A 22,106-nucleotide genomic window follows, 5' to 3' on the forward strand; every position below is an offset into this window, starting at 1 on the left:
GTATAAATAGCAATGTCAAGCGAGAACCCCTCTTAGCTGAGGGTAAAGGCCTCCTCCAGCGATGACCAATGGTCTCTATCTTTGGCTTGTGTCATCCATAGTTTGCCAGCCGTATGTGTGATGTCGTCTTCCCATCTGGCTCTTGGTTTTCCTCGTTTTCTTTTGCCTAGCGGTCCTGGCCATTTAGTTAGCACCGTTGTCCAGCGACCGTCGCTCATGCGGGCTACGTGGCCTGCCCACCGCCATTTCATTTTTTTTGAGTAGCTTAAGGCGTCTATTACTCCAGATACTTGTCTTATGTTAGAGTGCCGTATTTTTTGAATCTTTCTGATTTTTAACATGCTTCTCTCCATACCTCGTTGGCAGGAGGTTATTTTGTTTTTTATTTGATTTGTGAATTTCCACGTCTGGCAAGCGTAGGTGAGTGATGGCAATAGGCAGGTATCCATGACCTTTCTCTTAATCTTTATAGGTATATGGCTTTTGAAGATTTCCTTTAGGCTCCAATACTTTTTCCATGTCCCTTTTACTCTTCTGTCAATTTCCATCTCGTTGCTTTCTTTTTCGAAAGAGATTAGCTTGCCTAGGTATATATATGAGTCAACATATTCTAGTGGTACGTTTTCGATGATTATTGGCTGCTTTGATGAATTTGTCATAATTTTGGTTTTACTAAAGTTCATTTCTAGGCCCACCTGTCTACTTGATTTTTGTAGAGTGTCTATCATATACTCCAGATTTACACTGTTTTCTGATAGCAAGACTAGGTCGTCAGCAAACCTCAGGTGGCTGATACGTTTTTCGTTGATGTCCAAGCCAGCTCTTTTCCAGTTTAATTTGCTTATAACCATTTCCAGCACGGCTATGAAAATTTTTGGTGAGATAGGGTCCCCTTGCCTCACTCCTCTTTTTATTGGTATAGGTGGGCCTGTAGACTCCAGTTTCACTTTGCTAATGTTATTGTCATAAAGATATTTCAGAATCTTGATGTATTTGTTCTCTACATTTTGAACCGCTAGAGCTTCCCATATTGATGACCTCCGCGAATAGTACCTATAAAATATAATGAGAAGAAAAATAAAATGTTTTTTTTTTTTATAATGAAGTATAAGGACATGATGCAGGTTAAACATATTCATTTTGTAGTCTATTTTATTGTTGTCAAATATAATTTTGTTTGGTTAATCTAACTTGAACGGTTTACAAAATATGACACTTTCAATGATACACTGATGATTTTACATTATCCTGAATAACTCGAAAACAAAAGAAGATCGAGGACTGATATTAAGCATAGAGAGTTCTTAGGACCTGCCAGTACACCACCTGAAAGAATGACCAAATCCGTCGTTGGGGGCACTTCTTGTTCGCTTAGCCTGCTAGACCCTTTACATGGGAGTTTTGGAGTTTCTAGTTAAAAAAGCGAAAGTTAAAACGTTATAACATAAAAGTTTTATCGGGGTTTAAACGTAACTCGAACAATTTTCGAATTGCAATTATAAGAACGAGTTTTTATAGTACGGTACGCTTAGTGACTTAAAAAAAACGTATGATCCATTAGTACGAGAATTTAGTAGTACATATTAGCGATTTTCAAAATTACCCCACTTTCAAAGTTATTCCCAAGTTTTTGAGTGTATTTTTTTAACATAAAGCAGCCAATTTTACGAACGCTGCAGAATAATAATATATCTTATTCAATATATAAAGTTTCTACAAATCCGTTTCAATACAAATAGAAGCTCATTATCATTCGTTACTCGCAAAAAGAAAACTTCCAAAAAAGGGTTTGGACAAGTTATATTCGTTACTGATGAGCCTTTATACGAGGCCCAAAAAGAGGCCTATTCAATTTTTTTGAGTTTCATCTTAATTTGCTGCATCTCGCATAGTACCTATGTACCTACATGTATTGCTTGACTGGAGATGCGCAAAATACTTCACTGAGTTGAAAGATTGATTCATATCTTTCGCTCGCGGTGATGTATATCACTCGTTTCGCTCATTTCGCTCAGAGGATCTGTAGACTCGGCCCGATTCAAACTTTAAGATATATCAAATATTAAAAGTGACGTTTTGACACTGACATATCTAATCTATATCGTATCTAGCCGTAATATTTGACGTATCTTAAAGTTCGAATAGGGCCGTATATTGTTCACGAATGAGTACAGAGAGATGTCAATTAATCAGATACACACAGCCATAAGTGCGACCAAGATGGAACACTGAGATATATGAGTTACTGAGCGAGTTAAATCATCAGTGATTTGAAGAGTGAGTGAGTTCAATCAAAAGATTATAGTTCATTTAAATCACTCACTCGTGAACGACACAGGTCTAAATAGCTTCTGCTAGTAGGTACCTCTGAGTTACAAAAAAGGAATGGATTTCTCGTAACTCAACGGAAAATTTGAAAAAAGAATTGTCCCAAATTGGGATTTCGGGTTTAATCCGCCCAGAACGAGGAGTTCTTCAAACTAACCAAGTTTATATGTATTATAATCTGACAAAAAAAATTTGCAACAAAATAAAACGTAAAGAAATTTTTTTCTTTACTTATTTGCTCTCGTCTTGCTTTATGTGTATCCAAAATTATCATATTGCTATTTGTCCATATTAAATTGTCTTTCACGTGTTAGTGTTTGATCCTTTCGCATTTTCTTAAAGGTTAGCTGGAAGAGATCCCGTTTATGGATAAATTCGCCTTTGTACATAACATTTTTATTTTTGTTTTGTTTTTGTCCATACATACATACATTAACTGCCGTATTCGAACTTCAAGATATTCATATAAAGAGACGACACGTACTAGATCCATTCTAGATACGTTATAGTTTAGATTCAACTAGTTCTCTTTTGCAGCGCAATTCGGGCAACCAATGTCACTTTTACGTTAGATAGAGTAAGATATCTATTAGATGTGAATTGGATCTCTAAGTCATCCTGTGGAAATCGTTCAAGATTATCTCCAGAATCGCGCAAATGTCAAATTTGACAGGTTAGATCTTATACATATCGTTATCGTATCTTGGTGATGTCTAAAAGATATCTAATAGATGTCTATTTCAAAATCCGAATCGGGCCCAAAGTCCCAATATGTAGAAAAAATCGTAAAACATTATAAGATGAGATTTATCGAAGTTCGAATAGGCCCAAGCCTTATTACAATAAGACCAGGCGTCTGTTGCGCATTGTTCGCTAGTAGGAAAATTATTAGGGTTCGAATCTCAAATCATGGCTACTTTCAGTTTGTGAAGTTACTTAGATACAATAAAAACATTACTCAGACTTTTTGCTTTGGATTGCGTTTATACATATCGGCAACATGAGCTTTGTTTAGTGGGAAACCTTTAGGTAAAATCAGTATACAGTATACCTACTAGCTTTTATTTGACTTGCACTGTTAGTAAGCGCCACTTGCACCATTCCACTAACTCGGTTAACCGGTTAAACCTGGAGTTACCATGGTTACCAGTACAATTTGACACTGGGTTAAAGGTTCAAGTTATGAGTTCATACTGTTCAATGTGTTTTATATCATGGTATAGTAATATACTCCGCCTGGTACTCCATTCCCGTCTTTTCTAGGTCACCTAACTGACACGGGCCTACGTCATCATGCGACAGCGCTATATGATAATATGCGATAGCGCTATATATAGCGGCCATGTTGTTGTGACGTAGGCCCGTGTCACTCTGGGAATGGAAGACCATGTTTTATTAGACTATGTTTTATATGACCTATAAAGTCACTACGAAGAGTAAAGCTGGAGATAAAAATGTATAGAGTTAGATTCTGGGCAATATGAGCGCAATTTTACCGTATGTTCTAAAAAAACTTGCAGCAGCTTGACGGAAAATTACATAGATAGGTAGAGTTAGACCAAGAAAAGTCTGCAGCGATTTTGATAGCCCACGCAGTGCAAGTGTTATTTTAAACGTCAAACTTCTATGAAATTATGACTTATAAAATAACAATTGCACTGCGTGGGCTATCAAAATCTCTGCAGACTTTTCTTGGCCTAACTCTACATACATTTTTTGCCCAAATAGGGATTCGTGATTGTTTCACACAAATTGAGTTTAATCAAAAACTGACGATAAAAAAACCTACCTAATACTTAGATATTTCTTCTTAGATTTTCTCTATCGTAGAGGTAATTAATTTCTCATCAGCTAGCCAGACAGGTATGTGGCCGGGGGTTAGAACGGAAAAAGGTAACAGGGAAAATTAATAGAATAAAAACAGGAGAGTAAATCAAGCTGCCATAAATAGCTTTTTGCGTTTGGCGTTAGATTCAGAGAGGTAATTTGCTAAACGTGTTTAAGCTGGGGCCTTACTAAGGCCATAGAGAAATATAGTAAGAATATAGTGCTCACTCCATACATCAATTTGATACCAAAAAGACTATTATCTCTGCAGTCGACATCTAGCATCGAGTAGCGGAATTATCAGTATCGCTACTTGATACTAGATGTCTCTTGTGTCGCGACTCACGTAAACTGTATTGATCAACAATTTACAACGAATATAAACGCAGAAGGAGTTGAAAATAGAGTTCCGGTTAATCCGGTTATAATATTAGCTGAAAATTGTTGAGCATTAGACTTTTTGATCGCCGGAACATCTATTGTCAAGTAGCAGTACTGATAATTCCGCTACTCGATGCTAGATGTCGCCTACGAAGATAATAGTCGTTTTGGTACTACAACTGATGTATGGAGTGATCATTCTATGTATTTTTTTTTCTATATATTAAGGCGACGGTAGCGGTGGGTAAATTTTCAGATCCTGTCAATTTACCCCATTTCACACACAAGCGCACTTCACGCACACTACCTCACTTTACTGGGACAGGTCAGTGACACATCATGTTTTTTTAAGATTGGGGTTTTAGTTTAGTATTGACCACTGGCTTCCTTTGAGGAACAGAAACTGTAAAAGCGTTCCATTGAAAGATGAAAGAGAAACAATACAGTTAATCTTGTGCTTTCCTTGTATGTTTTAACGGTACCTAAATCTTATACTCGTAATAAATAAGAAGTATATGGCTGTATGGCATGTATTTCTGTCTATAATTTACCTTTATACATAATATAGTAGCGGGACTGCTTTAAATAATTACAGACAGGAAAGACCCGTATCCGCGCGGGAAAGGCGCGTTTTAATTCGTTTAGGTTTACTGACCTAAAAATCCTGTTAACATTAAACAAATGTCCACAAACCGTGAAAAGAAATAGGCAAATATATAACAAACCTCCGCCAACAATAAGAAACTCGACACGTGTTTCGCATCATCCATATTTTTTCTAATTCTATTTTCGTTTATTTTGTAAGTACCTACGCGTGTCAGACATCCCCCCGGTCCCGGGCCTTATAATATCTACATGATATTGGGATGTTGCGAACATCCGCATCCGCATCCGCAACCGCGGAACTTCCGCATTATTTTCAACATCCGCATCTGCATCCGCATCCGCATAAAATCGATGTGGAGCTTATGCGGATGCGGATGTCGAACAAGTCGGTACATGAAGTGCTAGGTAATTTCGTCATTACCTATAACGAAATCGCCTCGATCCAGAAAAGTCGGCCAAGTTACTGTTTATTAAATATAACGCACCTATATTCTTGCTCAAATACTAAACGTTTCGTTTTTTTTAAATAAAAAAATACTAAAAATGTAACATATGACGTTTTCTAAGTACCTAATCTTGACATCCGCATCCGCGGATGTGAGCCTTTGAATATCCGCATCCGCATCCGCGGATGTCAAAAAATCTGCATCCGCAACATCTCTGGTACAAAGTTTGGTTTGAGTGGGAGACGTAAGGAAATGAATAAACAATACTCGTAAATGTTGATATATACCTATGTAGCACAGAACTGAAGGTTCGAATGGTAGGAAGAGTACCTAAAATGGAAAAAAACAATCAAACAATATTTAATTTTATTTCGATAAAATAAGTGATGTGTAAGGGGTCATCCATTAATTACGTCACACGTTTAGGGGGAGGGAGGGGGTCAAGAAAATGTGACATATTGTGACATGGGGGAGGGGGGAGACACAAACTTTGTGACGTCACTTTAACTTCATCAGTAACCGAATTATTTTTTTAAATTATTTTATTCGCTGTACATTTAAATAACAAGTTTTTAAAACGATAATCGTTTTTATTCTTTTAATTTTCTTTCCTAAGCAGTTTTGGATTATAAAATTACTAATATTTATATCGTCAAAAATATTTTGATAAAATATTAATAATACTTAGGTACTTACTTAATTCGATTTGGCGATTTCGTAGAAAAAATGTGACGTCACACTAGGGGGGAGGGGTTTGCCAAATGTGACCAAATGTGACAAGGGGGGGGGAGGGGTCAAAAAACCTAGAAATTCGTGTGACGTAATTAATGGATGACCCCTAAGTAACTTTGTAGGCAATTTTATTGTCTTGTTCTGTATTTAAATTTCAATAAAGTAAAACAATTTCCCTGTTCGCTAATCCGATAACTCGTAAAGTTAAGAAGTTAAGGAACATTTCACGCCGCTGGTAATTAATTACGTAGTTTGTTTACTTTATGTAATTAGGCGCAGAACACACTAAACTTGGTGGGAAGTTTGTAAGGCGTGTAATCCATGTGACCTTGGCATTGACTAAAACGCCAACGCGGTGTATAGTATCAAATCAATAGTATAGTAAAAAAAGATTTTTCTTCAATGAGTTCCAATATTCCTACTATCATAAAGTGAAATGGATGTCATAATCAAATTTAAACTTTCGTGAATCATACTTAATCCAGTAACTTTGTCGAATTTTGTAACCTGGCTCTTTTGCGTCAAATCCGGTAGTTCTGATTTTTGCAGACTCGTTTATGATGTTGGCCCATTGCATTGGGGACTGTACGATCTTGTGGCTACCGGGCCAAATCAGCTTTGATTGACCTTAGAAACAATTGTGCCAAACGGCATCACCTGAGACAACAGTGTATACTCACTGCACTTACTTAGCCTACGAATACATGTTCGAAAAAATTATACATTTGGAAAGGCTTTATCTCGGAAAATATTAGATGTACAGAGACAATTCTAGTGTCTTATTGTAGTAGCAAATTTAGTCTACTTTAAAAACGCCCTAGGAAGTTACTATCAAAAACTAGTACTTTAGGGTTATAATCGCCCAAATCTAAAAAAAAATGCGGTTTATTCGATTTTGACAAAGTTGCGTTCGGCGCTCGAGGTCACAAACTTGGATTATTCATTGGGCCAACATCATAAACAAGTCTGCAAAAAATCAGAACTACCGGATTGGACGCAAACGCAAAATGTATAATTTTACTGTATTAACTAACATTACGCTAGATTTGATTTTGAATTACTTACTAAAAAAACCGGACAAGTGCGAGTCGGACTCGCCCACCGAGGGTTCCGTACTTTTGAGTATTTGTTGTTATAGCGGCAACAGATATACAACATCTGTGAAAATTTCAACTGTATCACTGTTCATGAGATACAGACAGCCTGGTGACAGACAGACAGACGGACAGAGACACAGACGGACAGATGGACATATGAATAGACGGACAGTGGAGTCTTAGTAATAGGGTCCCGTTTTTACCCTTGGGGTACGGAATCCTAAAAAAATACGTGAGTTAAAACTTTACTGTAAATTAGCTTTAGCAAAAAGAATAGATAGTATAGAGGGGTCCTGTCATTGTAAATTTTGTAGTCACTGTAAATTTACTGCCATCTATCGACACACGACTAAAACTCAAAATGAAAACGTATAAAGTTATCAAAAAATGTATATATATGGATAAATGATTTTATTATTTTTATATCATTTTGATCCATGTTCATTCACTGATATCTATGTGTTAAAATTGTTAAATATGAAACGGTGTCGTCACGCCATCTAGCCGAGGATAGGCTAAAGGTGTGTGCGGCATCTATTCGAGAATGACTTTTACTTGAATTCCGAGGCACGTTTTTTCCTTAGACTTTATTCGTCTTATACGAAGTTACATATGTCTTTGGCTTTAGGTATGTTAGATCTTCATATAATTATACATATGTAACTCCGTATAAGATGAATAAAGTCTAAGGAAAAAACGTGCCTCGGAAGTCAAGAAAAAGTAATTCTCGGACAGATGGCGCATACACCTTTGGCCTATCCTCGGCTAGATGGCGGTGACGACACCGTTTCATATTTAACAATTTTAACACTTAGGTATCAGTGAATGAACATGGGTCAAAATGATATAAAAATAATAAAATAATTTATCCATATAAGTATATTAATTTTTTGATAGTTTTATACGTTTTCATTTTGAGTTTTGGTCGTGTGTCGAAAGATGGCAGTAAATTTACTGTGACTACAAAATTTACTATGACAGGATATTGAATATACTAAGCGCTACTTGCACCATCCCTCTAACCCGGGGTTCACCGATTAAACCGCCTGGTAACCCATGGTTACCAGTACAATTTGTCACTGGGTTAACGATTTAACTGATTAACTCCGGGTCAGTGGCCGGCGGCGAGTTAGTGGACGAGGCCCTCCAGGTGGTGAAGGCCAGGGCACAGGAGGACTTCGTCTCCTTTTCTTAGTTAGTACTCTTAGTACATGACTTCTATTTCAGTTTATAATTTATAGTAGTGTGACTCAAGATGGGTGTGGGCAGGGGGGTGTCACTACGCAGTTTAGGTACATTTGGCCGGCGGGCCTCCCGGGCAGGGCAGGCGTATGGCAGTGGGATGTGGGATGTGGGCTGCCGCTCGACCGCACGATAGTCGTGTCACGTGGCGCTCGCGCAAAGAAGATTCACCGTTCGTGCGCGGTTATAAGTTTAAATTTTGTTGCAGGCGGCGAGTATAGGTATAATTTATATACCTAAATCTGACTTTTGTGAAGGAGTGAATTTTCTGTACGGTAGTACTATTAATTATACCAAAAAGAATAGCTAGTATAGAGGGGTCCTGTCATTGTAAATTTTGTAGTCACTGTAAATTTACTGCCATCTATCGACACACGACTAAAACTCAAAATGAAAACGTATAAAGTTATCAAAAAATGTATATATGATTTTATTATTTTTATATCATTTTGATCCATGTTCATTCACTGATATCTATGTGTTAAAATTGTTAAATATGAAACGGTGTCGTCACGCCATCAAGCCGAGGATAGGCTAAAGGTGTGTGCGGCATCTATTCGAGTATGACTTTTACTTGAATTCCGAGGCACGTTTTTTCCTTAGACTTTATTCGTCTTATACGAAGTTACATATGTCTTTGGTTATACTGTGGTATGGGGTACACCGAGCGAGTGCTATATACCCTTGTCCGTGTCATGGGACGCACGTAGAGGCAGCACCTGCCAGGCCCCAATTTCACCACGGTGACAGGCGCGACAATTGTAAAATCACTGTTGCTGACGTCACAGGCATCCATGGGCTACGGTTACCACTTACCATCGGGCGGGCCGTATTCCTGTTTGCCACCATCATTGTATTATTTAAAAAAACTTTATTATATCGGAATAAAACAGATATTTCTTTTGCGTAGTTTCTGACAATTGTCAAGATTTAGAAGAATTGTAGGTAATTCTTGACAGGTAATGAGTTATATGTCGGAATTTCGTGACAATTGTAGTGTTTCTTGTGACAATTGTCATAAACTTAGCAAGAGAAATATCTGTTTTTTTCCGATATAATAAAGTTTTTTAATAAAACAATGATGGTGGCAAACAGGAATACGGCCCGCCCGATGGTAAGCGGTAACCGTAGCCCATGGATGCCTGTGACGTCAGCAACAGTGATGTTTTACAATTGTCGCACCTGTCACCGTGGTGAAATTGGAGCTGTTATAACCTAGGCCTACCAAAAATCACAAATCAAGTTTGTGATAAAAAAAAAATCCAAAGCAGTAACCATCACCCACACTGTTAACTGTACATCGGTGGAACTTACCTTATTCCTTTAGTAATAAGGTCCACCGAAGTACAGATAGGAGTGTTGCTGTTTGTACTATCATATTATTCATCATATAAGGTTGTGTGTATGTATGTCAGACAACATTTGGCTGTAAATATCAACTCTTCTTATTTATCTGCTTTACATCCTATAAATACTGATTAGATAAACGTATAAAAATAACTGCATTTTTGCATCGGCGTGTCCTGATGTGTGCATACACATATTTGCGAGCTACATACATGGTACGGAGCGTACGTAGGTAATGAAATATTGTTTTAGAGAATTTAGAGTGTCATGTTAGAAAAAATGTAAATACTGCATGTAGTGCATGATTGTTTTCCATCGTATTTTCTCGGAAACGTTCGAACTTATGTCTATGCCGTCGTATTTGTCATGCTAGATCCGTCAATCTGACCGATTCGAACTTTAAGATACGTCAATGAATAGATCTAGAAACGATATGGATGAGATATGTCAGTGTCAAAAGTGACGTTTTTGTTTGAAGAAACGTCACATTTGACACTGACATATCTCGTCCATATCGTTTCTAGATCTATTGATTGACGTATCATAAAGTTCGAATCGGGCCGATAGTCTGATACGCTACTTTTGTGGTTACAAGCAAGATGCACCGGGCGAATGATAACAAAAGAACATCAATTTATAAGTTCAATTCAGTCTTTTTATAGGACTCGTTGTTGTGTGCGTGACTTAAGACCCCTCTCCTCCTCCGTGCAAAAGCTAAACGTGTGTGTAAGGCCAATGCCAACGTATATTTTGATATCTTGCGGCACGATTCGAACTTTAAGATACGTCAAATATCATGGCTTTTGATACGATATGGTAATCCATATCGTATCAATATATATATATATTCACCTCTAATGAAGTGTCAGTGTCAAAAGTGACTTTTCATTAAACAAAAACGTCACTTTTGACACTGACATATATGATCTAATCTATATTGTATCTAGCCGTAATTTTTTACGTATCTTAAAATCGAATCGGGCCGTTTGTGATGTCATTTTGCTATTGGCTCGTTCTTTTTCGTACAGGTATTGGCGACGGGCGAATGATAACAAAATGACATCATTTTGACGTCAAAATGTAAGTTCGAATCCTCCGGGTAAATACAATACTTCCTTTGTCCGTTTTATAGAGACCAGTCCCTTGTATAAACCTATCTCTAGACGTGAATGCCGGGTTTATGCCACCGATTTGAGGGGATTTCAGCGTACTAAGGCCACTAAATACCAATAATAGTACTATTGTACTAACCTAACCTAACCTAACTGTAATGTAAGTATTACTTACGTATAATCTAAGTACCTAATAATAATGTATGGTATAGAATAAGCCATTAGCAAAAATATTTAGGTACACACAGGGTGGCCATTAAATAAGTGCATTCCCGTTGCAAGGGAGGTTTTGGGATTATACTGAGCAACTTATACTATGGTACCAAACCCGAAATCGCGAAAACTCACTCAATTTTTCTTCTAAGGAGTTACGTAAAGGGGCATGGGGCATCACGTGCATGGGGCACGTCAGAATTTACAGAATACCTGATTTGTCCGGCTGTCGCCGTCGACGGATGCGGTTGGGAGGACATCATCATCATCATCATAATTGCAAATGAATAACTTCAGCTGCAATAATATTTATATCCATGCCACAAAACAACACGTACCAAAAACAATCCAAAAGCGTGGAACAGATTGGGCTGTTGATGCACTCAATGCACCTGCACCTGTTGAATTATTTACGTTTTACAACGATCAAGCACGAAGAGAATGCGTAAAGAGTTTTTTGGAAAAATTATTTTGCCTATAGAAATATTTATTATGCTTGAGTAAATCGAATAGTACGATAGAAAGGCCATATAGGCATATGGCCTGTCGAGCTGTTTTCTGTCAGTAGAAAAGAGCGGCAAATTTTAAAAATGTAGACTCGAAGGGTTATCGTCCCATAGAAAATTAGAATTTCGGGCCGTTTCCAACTGACAAAGTTGTTTGACCAGCTATTTTTTTTTAAGTCATACCTATCTGGAAAAAGAAAAACTACACTGATATTTGTCCGTGTATAGGGCTTACCGCTTACCGTGGGGCTTAGTCAATTTATGTAAAATGTCGTATAATATTTATATTTATTTTATATTTTATATTTATAGGTATATATTTAAAGAGAGGACACCCTATATACGCTTCATGAATTAAAAGTACGTTGTTAATGTACTTGATTACACAAACGGGTCTACCGCAAATTCCGACGTTTCAGCTGAGTTGCACCAGCTGTGGTCACGGAAAGACAACTCAGCTGCAGAGGAGCTGGTGCAACTCAGCTGAAACGTCGGAATTTAAGGTAAAAACAATGAAATTATATCGCGGTAGACCCGTTTGTGTAATTAAATATGTGTACAAAACGCGAGAGTTTAAAGTGTTAAGTATACGTTGTTAATGCATGTGCAAAACTATGTAGAAATAAAATAATTATATCGTACTCTTATACTGGATACAGTAGTAGATAAGATAACTATAGCGCCACTGCACATTTTCAGAATATCATTTCTACCTTTTCAATCAGACGAACCTTTAAAAAGATAATCTAGTCAATCATCCCGTGATTGCTACTTTGCAAAGATGCTCCCATTCAGCGCTCACTCGTGTTTCGAACGCGTCTGGGAGTGCTCGCGCCCGTGACACGCCGCCGCCCACCGCCGCGCACGAATTTAAAAACAAAACATTTAAAAAGTTAAAATGTCATACGAAGTGACTTGAACGATAGACAATTTAACGGTTTACTTTAGTGACTGTGTTTTGTGTAATGTGACTTGGTGATAATTATTTAAATTATCCGATAATTTTCGGAGTCAAGGAGACGTTGAACTAGTTGGTAAGTAATTATAATTATATCGGCAATTTTATATGCATTTTACAAGTTATTTATTACTTGAGTTCCTTGGTTTATAACAGCTAAGTAGTTATTATGACCGGTCCTTAGATAATTAATATAATTATGGTGTAGCGGTAAATTGTCAACAAAATAAAATTATGATAGGCGCACTTTAACCGTAATTGTTGGCGCGTTCATAGGCATAGTTACCTATTACAATAATTATGGTTTGTCGAAAACATATAATCATAAAAACGTGTTAGTAAAATTGAGTTGTGAAAAGAGTTACTAACTTAGGAAAAAAGCTTCATAAGAAAGTACTTAATTTGAATAAACAAAGTTTGGAATCTCAATTCTTTTGCACTTAGTTAGTAAACTATATATTTTAAAACTTTTGGTAGGTAAATGTTCTTTTTTAAATTGGTGGTTTATGTTAAAGGTAAATGTTTCGTGTAATTATATTGAGTTTTATTTCTAAATTCCTATCCTTTTTTTATTTTTCAAGGGGATTATCAAAGTAAAATTTGAAAACACAAGTTTTTAACTGCGTACTAAAAGTTATAACAAATAAAATTAATTTAAATACATTCAAAACCAACAGAATTAAATGTTAATGTTTCTTATTTTTTATTGTGGGACGCAACGCGTATTGGAAACGCGTTGGACCGGCAATCTAAACATGTGGGTGATGTGGGTTCGAGTCCCACGTTGACCAGAGTTGATCAGCGTTGATTTTTTCAATCTGTATAAATCCACAGAATCCAGTCGTTTTGTAGTGATAATCCACAGAAATTGACCCGTTTTCAATGCTCTTGAGCGTATTGGGCACTTAATCCAACCCAGTAGGCACGTTCTCGACAATTTGATTTGACGTAAGTAGGTAATAAATTGCGGGGTATTCGTGGAATTGTATGGTAATATGAGAGATTAGTACTTAGTACTTTTTATAATAGGGGTTATAAATTGTAAACGAGTATGAAATTGGGCTGGAGTATTGAATTGGAGTACCTATTGGATTGGAGTATTGGATTGGCATTGGATTGGACTTGTGGGTCTGAAAAAGTATATATTTAATATATTTTTAATTAAATTTAATAACATGAAAAAAACCGACTTCTAAAAGGATAACATAAAATCCATTTGTTCGTGTCTGGCCAAACAGTCCTGTAACTAAAAAGTTTTAGGCTTGTACGTTTCAAGTTTCAAGGTCTGGATCTGAATCCATATTTGAGTTCCCTCAATTCCTCATGGAACTCATCATCACAGCTAGGCGCCTTTCCCGCATATACGCCGTGTGACGTGTGAACGATTTTGAACGTCGCTATTCAAATTCGATAAAATCTCGTATACGGCCACCACTCTCACCCCCCACCACCTGCCACCTGGCTGACGACGGTCCAGAGAGATCTGAAGGAGACCGAGATGAACGCAGCAATAGCGCAGGATATAGAAAAATGGAAAAGACAGACAAGGTCAGCTCTCCTTGTCTGTCTTTTCCATTTTTCTCTATCCTGCGCTGTTGCTGATGCCACAGATGATGGGAAAAAAGCTTAGGAGAAGAAGAGGAGAAGATACGGTATACGGGAAAAATTTACGCCGTGTGATTCGTGTGAACCTAGCCTGACTTGTTCGAATCGTTCTTTACTCACAAACTCCCATTACAAAACGGCAAGAAATCATGACGTCACTATTTCTAAGAAGCCGACTTGAAGTATGGAAAACAAGGAAATTGCGATTTCGTCGGTGAAATATTGCGTTTATATAAAAATGTAAGAAATCGATTAGTACCTAGTTACCTACCATACAGGGTGTCCCATAAGTGACACGTCACAGTGACACTGGAGGTAGACCAAGCCAAGAGGACCCAAACCAACTTAACATGACCCCAGTAAAAGTGGCACGGTTTTCGAGTTATTGCCAAATTAAGGTTTTTCATGAATTTTGACCGTTTTTAACATTGTTAGTGCCAGTGTGCACTCGGAAAGGTCTCGAAGTTAGTTTTTTTTATGTGTACGGACGGCATCATGAATAGTTAATTAAGATAACAGAATAGGTATTTTATCGATAAACAATGTAAAATGCAAAAAAGTCAGTACTTTTAATCTTGAATTAAATTCACAGCGAAACATTAATTTCGACTTTGACCACCTGTCGTGAAAAAAAATTACTAGAAAAGTAATGAGCAAATAACGTCAAAATATTGAACATTTATGCAGATTCAAAAATGGTATAACACATGTACCTTTCTGCAATAAAATAGGAATTATTATCATCTTTCGAAAGCCTCATAAAAAATAAGTGAAAACTAGGAACTCTGCAATCCGTTGCTACTTTTAGTAAAAATAACGATTAATGTTGAGATATAAACAGTAGTCACCTATTACAATAATTATGGTTTGTCGAAAACATATAATCATAAAAACGTGTTAGTAAAATTAAGTTGTGAAAAGAGTTACTAACTTAGGAAAAAAGCTTCATAAGAAAGTAGGTACTTAATTTGAATAAACAAAGTTTGGAATCTCAATTCTTTTGCACTTAGTTAGTAAACTATATATTTTAAAACTTTTGGTAGGTAAATGTTCTTTTTAAATTGGTGGTTTATGTTAAAGGTAAATGTTTCGTGTAATTATATTGAGTTTTATTTCTAAATTCCTATCCTTTTTTTATTTTTCAAGGGGATTATCAAAGTAAAATTTTAAAACACGTTTTAACTGCGTACTAAAAGTTTTAACAAATAAAATTAATTTAAATAAGTACTTACATTCAAAACCAACAAAATCAAATGTTTTTTATTTTTTATCGTGGGACGCAACGCGTATTGGTAACGCGTTGGACCGGCAATCTAAGGGGCTACAGCGAAAACCGAAATTCGCAACTTGCGGGGATCTTTCTCTTTTACTCCAATGAAGGCGTAATAAGAATGACAGAGAAAAATGCCCGCAATTTGCGAGCTTCAATTTTCGCGGTTATAGCCCTAAACATGTGGGTTCGAGTCCTGCGTTGACCAGAGTCGATCAGCGTTGATTTTTTCATTGCGATTGATATCTGTATATATACAATCAACAAAATCAAGTAATTTTGTAATGATAATCCACAGAAATTGACCCGTTTTCAATGCTCTTGAGCGTATTGGGCACTTAATCCAACCCAGTAGGCACGTTCTCGACAATTTGATTTGACGTAAGTAGGTAATAAATTGCGGGGTATTCGTGGAATTGTATGGTAATATGAGAGATTAGTACTTAGTACTTTTTATAATAGGGGTTATAAATTGTAAACGAGTATGAAATTGGGCTGGAGTATTGAATTGGAGTACCTATTGGATTGGCATTGGATTGGACTTGTGCGTCTGAAAAAAGATATATTTAATTTATTTTTAATTAAATTTAATAACATGAAAAAAAACCGACTTCTAAAAGGATAACATAAAATCCATTTGTTCCTGTCTGGCCAAACAGTCCTGTAACTAAAAAGTTTTAGGCTTGTACGTTTCAAGTTTCAAGGTCTGGATCTGAATCCATATTTGAGTTCCCTCAATTCCTCATGGAACTCATCATCACAGCTAGGCGCCTTTCCCGCATATACGCCGTGTGACGTGTGAACGATTTTGAACGTCGCTATTCAAATTCGATAAAATCTCGTATACGGCCACCACCCCCACCCCCCACCACCTGCCACCTGGCTGACGACGGTCCAGAGAGATCTGAAGGAGACCGAGATGAACGCAGCAATAGCGCAGGATAGAGAAAAATGGAAAAGACAGACAAGGTCAGCTCTCCTTGTCTGTCTTTTCCATTTTTCTCTATCCTGATGCGCTGTTGCTGATGCCACAGATGACGGGAAAAAAGCTTAGGAGAAGAAGAGGAGAAGAAGAGGAGAAGATATGGTATACGGGAAAAATTAACGCCGTGTGATTCGTGTGAACCTAGCCTGACTTGTTCGAATCGTTCTTTACTCACAAACTCCCATTACAAAACGGCAAGAAATCATGACGTCACTATTTCTAAGAAGCCGACTTGAAGTATGGAAAACAAGGAAATTGCGATTTCGTCGGTGAAATATTGCGTTTATATAAAAATGTAAGAAATCGATTAGTACCTAGTTACCTACCATATTTTGTTTAGTTTTCTGCAGTTAAAAAAAACTTGTAAGTATGCAAAACTTTTGGATCTTGTATTGTTTTGGCCATCTCCATATTTTTCAAGTATCCAATTTATTGATATAAATTATTCATTTTCTATCTATTAAACTAGTTTGTTACAAAATTCAACACGAGTCATCATCTCTATTAAAAGAAAAAGAAATGGAATAGTATATTTGCAAGTGTTCAGTGAACCCAGTACAAATCACCTCCGGTATGAAACACCCTTGGATTTCACAGCCCAGTGGTCAGGATATAACTGATGTCCGACGTTTCCGAATATTTTCTGTTGGAAATGCACCTTTTTCTCTGACAAATATACGTACAGCTTTTGCCCGCGACTTCGTTCATGTACAGTCGCCATCAAATATATCGGAGCTGCCGAGGTGATCAAAAATATCTCAACACGCACTCTAGCGTCTTGACAATAAAGGCGTGTTCCGATATTTGTGAGCACCTCGGCCGCTCCGATATATCTGATGGCGACTGTACCTAACAAATCGTGGATGGGGTACAACTTACCCCAGTTTCCTCGGTTAGGGTCAAGTAGGGAACAGTGGCTCGGAAAAAAATAGTTGGGTACAGTGACTCACTCAACCTAATTCCAACATGACAGACTAGAGGCTAATCCCCCTTATTCATAAAACTTTACGGGCCTGATTTAGTTAAATTATGTTATATCCCTTTCTTACAAATACATAAGTCAAAATGCCAGATAAAGACAAACGTTTAGCTAATTGAGGTTTGTAGCGCGTTTATGAATAAGGGGTATTTGTTTACCTGCTAATATAGCAGAGACATTCAGTAAAGTTAGAATCAGGCCGACAGTTTTTGCCCCGACGGAAAAGAGGGGCGTTATAAGTTTATCTCTGTGTGTGCGTGCGTGCGTGCGTGCGTGTGCGTGTGCGTGTAGGTGTAAACTAACGGTGCGATTCGGGAAATGAATTAGAGCTTCACTAGATATGAAATAGTAAAGATATGTGACGTTCCACGGCAAAAGGTACTTTATGGCGGCTGGCGCTTACGTCGCATAGCGCCGCAATAATATTATTGCGGCGCCATAAGGTACCTTTTGCCGTGGAACGTCACATGTCTTTACTATTTCATATCTAGTGAATCTCTAATTCATTTCCCGAATCGCGCCGTAAGTATTATGTATTCCCGGCTGTTATAGTACTGTTTCTGCTTCCAAATACCTGGTTTATATATTATAATAGGTATTGGCTTGAACAAAAGCCGGGAAATTCCTGCTAAATATAGATACGTGGTTCTGATTGGTAATTAAAGGTGGCCACTGACGAGCCTTCCAACAGTCCAAATAGCGTGGCTGCAATCCAAAATCGGTCCGTGAATGTTAAAAACGTACAATGTTTAATATTAGGATGCCGTCCATTTGGATGAATCCATTGTAACGGCATCCATTTGGAAGGCTCGTCAGTGGCCTGCTTAAGACGTTCCTAGAAATTTCTTTTGATATTACCAGATTATCTAATTGCAAAATTAATTTAGTTCAGAATAAGTTCGTTGAAATTAATAACATACCTAACCTTAGAGCATTTAGTAACTGGAGACGTCTTGGCTGTCATTTTCTGTACAAAACAGTCCCCCGATTGTTGCGGGGGAGGGGACGTCAAATGTTTTGCTATTTCTACATGATTTGTACGTAACGTACAAATAGCCATGTCAGTCCATATCCATACAAAAGTTTGCACAATTGTGCAAGGTTTTTGGCAGAGGGGTAAGCTCTTAAAGGCGACTCCGGTTATTAAATGCTCTAAGTACCTAACTAAAGCTACAGGCCAATTTGGAACTTACATTTTGACATCAATATCTCAATATCTGTTTGTTATCATTTGTCCGTGCCTCTCGCTCGCGCCAATACATGTACAGTCACCTGCAATAATATGTTACACAACGAAGGCCGCATAAATATCTGACACGATCTTATTTGTAGAGCCATAAGAGCGTGTCACATATTTTTGCGGCCTTCGAAGAGTAACATATTATTGCAGGTGACTGTACGAACAAGTATGATAACAACTGACATCATTTAGATATCAAAATGTATATTTGAATTGGCTTCCCGGGTTTGCAATGAAGTTATTATTTAAAATTCATTCAAAATAAATCTAGAATTCTTTATGCAACATAAAAATAAAATATTTCTATGATTTAATTTGAATATTCGATTTCTATGTGAATGCATGAGTGCTCATTGAGTAGACACTAGAGATGCCACGAATATTCGGCAACTATTCGGTATTCGGCCTATTCGGACACTTTGCCGAATATTCGGTATTCGGCCGAATGGTACCTACTATTCGGCCACTATTCGGCTACTATTATACCGAATCCGAATCTGTTGCACCTACCTGAAAAGAAAAAATACACAAAAAAATAATCATTATCTATAGCTATATTTAATATTTAAAATGTATTCTTGGAAAGTAGTTAAATACGAAGACACGTTTTAGAGCATTTGTTGATTCCAAAATATTTTATTTTTATCATGGGTCTGATTTGATTGATTCTAACTACATGAATTGATTCTGTTCAACATAAAAATATATCTTAGCAAACATTATGCTTTGTTGGCGAACAGTTTTCATAATAATTGTGACTCAAAATGGTCGCATGTCATGCCGAATATTCGGTCGCCGAATATTCGGTATTTGGCCGAGAGGGGGGCCGAATATTCGGTAAACGGCTGAGAGGGCGGCCGAATATTCGGTATTCGGCCAAATTCACTATTCGGGGCATCTCTAGTAGACACTGCATTAATTTCAAAATAAATTTTATTATTAATTTACCTATTTAACTAGCTCCTGCTTGCGACTTCGTTCTTATTTAGGTACTTTACTTACATAAGGTTGGTAGAACATGAGTGAAGCTCTTCTATTCAGACTGTGTCGACGTACTAAAACAGATGTAGTGCATAATTATTTTCCATCGTTTTATCACGGAAACGTACGAACGTGACTTAATTGCTGTTTCAGTCAGTCTCGGTACAAAAAGTACTGAGGTTGACTGAAGTAGCATGACAAATATGAACGTTTCCGAGAAAATACGATGGAAAACAATTATGCACTACATCTGTACAAAGTTTTTGCCCTCTTCCGAGCAATTAATTACCTATATAATGTCTATCTACCTCACGTTGACCTTACGTCAAATTCTTTTCCTTGGTATTGATGGTTGTAAAAAGTTTAATTTGAGTGATTTAATAACGCTTTAAAAAAACCGGCCAAGTGCGAGTCGGACTCGCGCACGACGGGTTCCGTACAATTACGCAAAAAACGGTAAAAATACACTTTTGTTATATGGGCACCCCGCTTAAATATTTATTTTATTCTTTTTTTAGTATTTGTTATTATTAGAGATGCCACGAATATTCGGCAACTATTCGGTATTTGGCCTGTTCGGCCACTTTGCCGAATATTCGATATTCGGCCGAATGTTGCCTACTATTCGGCGAATACAGAAAATCTATTGCACCTACCTAATAAGAAAAATTACACAAAAAATAACCAAAAACTAGGTATATTTAATATTTAAAAAAGCGCTGGTGGCCTAGCGGTAAGAGCGTGCGACTTGCAATCCGGAGGTCGCGGGTTCGAACCCCGGCTCGTACCAATGAGTTTTTCGGAACTTATGTACGAAATATCATTTGATATTTACCAGTCGCTTTTCGGTGAAGGAAAACATCGTGAGGAAACCGGACTAATCCCAATAAGGCCTAGTTTCCCCTCTGGGTTGGAAGGTCAGATGGCAGTCGCTTTCGTAAAAACTAGTGCCTACGTCAAATCATGGGATTAGTTGTCAAGCGGACCCCAGGCTCTCATGAGCCGTGGCGAAATGCCGGGATAACGCGAGGAAAAAGAGATTTAATATTTAAAATGTATTCTTGGAAAGTACTTAAATACGAAGACATGTTTTTGAGCATTTGTTGATTACAAAATATTTAATTTTTAACATGGGTCTGATTTGATTGACTCCTAACTACATTAATTAATTCTGTTCAACAAAAAATTATATCTTAGCAAACGTTGTGCTTTGTTGGCGAACGGTTTTCATAATAATTGTGACTCAAAATGTTCGCATGTCATGCCGAATATTCGGTCGCCGAATATTTGGTATTCGGCCGATAGAGAGGCCGAATATTCGGTATTCGGTATTCGACCAAATTCACTATTCGGGGCATCTCTAGTTATTATAGCAGCAACAGAAATACATCATCTGTGAAAATGTCAACTGTCACGGTTCATGAGATACACCGGGTGACAGACAGACAGATGGACAGGCAGACAAATATTAACAAAATAACGAAAACTCTTCGCGATACCAAAAAGCTGCAAAAGCAATTACTCATATAAAAGTTTATCTGAGACCATTCCTCCACCGCTGGTGCGAACTTCCTTATCCAACTATATAAATCTCATCAATCACAGACAGACAAACAAAGGGATAGATGTACCGGGTGTGGCCTGTACTTAGAGCATTTAATAACTGGAGTGGCCATTGAGAGCTTACACCTCTGCCGAAAAACTTGCACAATTGTGGAGCATTCCACGGGCTGTAGGGTGGTTCACGTTTGTATGGGAAAAATTTAAACTCTAGCTAGAAGAAGCGGCACCCTCTCATTTTGTTACACTTGTTCTGTTGACTAAATATGCCAAGTTTTGTAATCTTATCTCAACTACAAGGGGGTGCTCAAACAGTTTGAAATTTTTCAAAGTTGTATGAAATCCAAAAAAATCAAGTTATTTTTTTTTGAGTTTTATGAAAGTACTTAGTAGTTTTCACATTATTTGAAAGTGTGATTTAAAGGTTTTTTGGTGAAAAACCATTTTTATTTCTATTTTTTATGATTTTTTTACGTAAAATTCTAAAAATCTTACTTTTGAAATATTATAAAAAATAGAAATAAAAATGTTTTTCTACTTAAAAACTTATAAATCACATGTGCAAATAATGTGAAAACAGATACTTAAATAAAATTCTGAATAATAAATACTTGGTTTTTTTTGGTTTTCATACAACATACAAAATTTTCAAAGTGGTTGAGCACCTCCTTGTAGTTGAGATAAAATTACG

The 22,106-nt window shown here is 37.1% G+C and overlaps 1 protein-coding gene across 1 annotated transcript in view; it reads left to right on the plus strand.

The window, feature by feature from the left end:
- Window positions 1-12,530: 12,530 nt before the first annotated feature.
- LOC134793368 (cardioacceleratory peptide receptor-like) overlaps window positions 12,531-22,106 on the plus strand; it is a 182,374-nt gene continuing 172,798 nt past the window's right edge. The window contains exon 1 of the mRNA XM_063764930.1: window positions 12,531-12,871. The gene's annotated coding sequence lies outside the window, so the exon portion shown is untranslated. The remainder of the gene's footprint in view (window positions 12,872-22,106) is intronic.

Source organism: Cydia splendana, chromosome 9 (assembly GCF_910591565.1).
Source record: "Cydia splendana chromosome 9, ilCydSple1.2, whole genome shotgun sequence".
Lineage (NCBI taxonomy): Eukaryota > Metazoa > Arthropoda > Insecta > Lepidoptera > Tortricidae > Cydia > Cydia splendana.